Source organism: Colobus angolensis, unplaced genomic scaffold, assembly GCF_000951035.1.
Source record: "Colobus angolensis palliatus isolate OR3802 unplaced genomic scaffold, Cang.pa_1.0 Scaffold133, whole genome shotgun sequence".
Taxonomy (NCBI): Eukaryota; Metazoa; Chordata; class Mammalia; order Primates; family Cercopithecidae; genus Colobus; species Colobus angolensis.
In genome coordinates this window covers 4603077-4606481 of record NW_012114411.1, presented here as the reverse complement: position 1 = coordinate 4606481, position 3405 = coordinate 4603077, and positions in this window count along the sequence as shown.

Genomic DNA, 3405 nt, shown 5'->3' with positions numbered 1-3405 from the left:
TGCACAAATGTCCATTCTTTCTATTAAAAGCTAGCATGCTCCACCTTGCCTGAAGACAATGCTAGAAATCTCTCCCTTGCAAGTCAAAATGTGCCCCACCTGAGATCTGCCTTTAAGTCCTTTCCTGGCCTCTCTAGGCCTGTAAGTCAGGTGAAGTCATAACTTACGCCAGTCAGGAATGTGCTGGGCCTGATAAGGAAAGAAAGGAAACTATACTTCAAAACGAGCTGCAAGACTTAGCCTGTGCGCACTAGAAATATATATGCAACAGTGAGCTCTGTAGTGGGTCCCACTAACCTTCCTCTTCTTGGTGTCCCACAGACACACCAGCTGAAAGAGCAGTTCCTAGAAAGTGTGTGACAAAGTAGACACAAGAGGTAGACTGTACCGAACACTCTAATACATCCCCCAGGTCCTCAGTCAATAAAGGGCTCATTGCTCCCGTTTTTAGGGATGTTATTGTCAGATAGGCTTCACTTGGCAAACCCTTTTGGGATTTGTCAGTGACAGAGAGCTGCCTTACCCAGTATTATACCCTGTGAGGGGTCATTTCATGGTTCAACCTGCCTGGGCCAGGGGACGCCCAGATATCTGGTGACACATCCTTTCTAGATATGTCTAGGAGGATGTTTCTAAAAGGGATTAGCATTTGACAAAGTAGACTGGGTGAAAAAGACACCCTCCCCAATGTGGATGGGCGTCATCCAATCCACTGAGGACCTGAATAAAACAAAAAAGGTGGAGAAAGTTTGAAATCCCTCCTTATCTGATTGCTGGAGCCAGGACATTGATCTTCCCCTGCACTCTGACCTCCTGCTTCTCAGGCCTTCAGTCTTGGAGTAGAATCTACAGAACCAGCTTCCTGGGTCTCCAGCTTGCAGATGGTGGAATCACATCTGCCTTCAGAATCAGCCTCCATAAGCCTGTATAGTCATATGAGCCTATAGCTTACAATAAATCTCTCTTGAGAGAGAGAGAGAGATTTAGATATCTGTCCCATTGATTCTGTTCCTCTGCAGAATCCTGACTAATACCTGCCCCTTCCCAAGGTGGCCAACATCTATTCATTGATCAATGTGGGACAATAAGGCCTGGCCATCCCAACCCAACTTGGAACACTGCTAAAAAACCATGTGAGTTTCACAGCTCACCCTGCGGGTCAGCCAGGCTTGTATGAAGTTCATTTTCCTCTGCTTAATGCTGCTTTCTTTCCCTCAGTTTCACAAGTTTCAATCCCAAGGACATACCTGAGTGAACAACCTGCTTCCTAAACACCAGCCCGTTTCTAGAGAACCCAGCCTGTGACAGCGGCTCAACACTCTTGCCCTTAGGAAAACCATATGCCATCTCCCAAGTCCCCTGCAGATCAGGTTCCCCTGAATGCAATTCCAGTCTTACTACCTGTTATAGGAATTATGTTCATCTTTCTTCTGATTCTTAAAGGCTGCCTCCTGGCCTCCGCTATCCTGGGATCTACTATCCTCATTGCTACTAAAAAGCTCAGTTCTGCAACACCATCAGCTACCTTCAGCCCCAATCTACAGAAGACAGACTTTCCTGAGGTTCTCAAAATGCTGGTGCCCCTTCCCCTCACCAGGGCATTTCTTATCAATTTGGCCAATGTCGTATTTTCTGGACCCTCCTAAGGATGGTCAGCTGGTGGGTTTTCTGGTTAGGTACAGTAGACTCGTTCTAGCATTTTCAAGTCCTTAAATACCCCTTCTTCCACAATCTCTCATGGGTTTTCTGGCATCTCTACTTCTGTTAATGAGGGGTATCAGTTTTTCCAAGCTAAAAGCCATGCTTACTAACTGTTATTTAGCAACACATCAAGAAACTTCATAACTGAGAAGTCTTGAGAGTCACCACTTTGGTCACTCAGGTAGGTGATCAAAGTAAACACCATTGGACAAATTAAAATCACTTGAGAGGATGCAGTGAGAACACAGTATCCCCTGTGAGAGACTCCCACCCAAAATCCCTAACCTAGATCTCTTCATGAGGAAACATGAAACTTAGATCGAGTGACATTCTGCAAAACAACTGTCCTAGTGTTAAGGTCATTGTCATGCGCTGAACTGTGTCGCGCCTCCAAATTCATATGATGAGGCTCTAACTCCCTAATGTGACTATATTTACAGATAGTGCCTTTAAGGGGGTAATGAAAGTGAAGTGGTCATAAGAGTGGGGACTCCCATAGAACTGGTGATGATCCAAGAGGAAGGGAGAGTGAGTGTGCTCTCCAAGCTTGCACAGAGGAAAGGCTGTGACCACACAGAGAGAAGGCAGTCGCCTATTAGCCAAGAAGGGAGGCCTCACAAAAACCAACCCTGATTGCACCTTAACGTTGGACTTCCAGCTTCTATAACTGTGAGCAAATGAATGTCTGTTGTTTAAGCCACTTTATCAGTGGTATTTTCCATGGCAGCCTAAGCTATTGCAGCCACAACATTTATAGAGATCTGCATTTTTCTACCATTCCTCTCTCTTCCCTACTTATAGACATTTTATCTAATATTTCCTAGCTTTATGACTCTTTTTCTAAATAAAGAACATTTCTTCTTGTATCCTACTAGGGCTATAAACAATGTCCAGAGATTTACTTCTTGGAGTATTTTCCAGGGGAAGTGTGTTGTGTTCTTGCAGCTCCAAATCTGTTTTCTACGACCTTCAACAATGATAAATCAAACCCTCTATTTTTGTCAGTTCTAAGTTAAAGGATATGATGTAGGCCGGGCGCGGTGGCTCACGCCTATAATCCCAACACTTTGGGAGGCTGAGGCGGGTAGATCATGAGGTCAGGAGATCAAGACCATCCTGGCTAATATGGTGAAACCCCGTCTCTACTAAAAATACAAAAAATTAGCTGGCATAGTGATGGGTGCCTGCAGTCCCAGCTACTCAGGAGGCTGAGGCAGGAGAATGGCATGGACCTAGGAGGGGGAACTTGCAGTGAGCCGAGATCGTGCCACTGCACTCCAGCCTGGGCGACTGAGAGAGACTCTGTCTCAAAAAAAAAAAAAAAAAGAATATGATGTAATATAATATATGACCACTTTACATAAAATTTCTGTAAAAACAAGAGCTATAATTTTTAACTAATAAAAAGCATGCTTACTGCTATGAAGAGGTATAAAGTCTCAAAATTAAAAGTTGATCCTCATTAAAAAAATCATTATTCACTTCCCTGACATAAAGGAAAAAGGGCAAAAGTGTACTCTGTTATCTCTCACAGAATGGATAAAAAACTGCAAACAAACTTTAAAAGAGTGTAATGGCAGATGGGAATTGCCAATAACAAAATAAGGCTTGGGTCTGCCCTCATTCTGTTTTGTGCCAGGCAAAAGTATATTTTCCACTCTTCACTTACTACTCCAATTAGAAAAAAAAATGCCAGATCTGAAA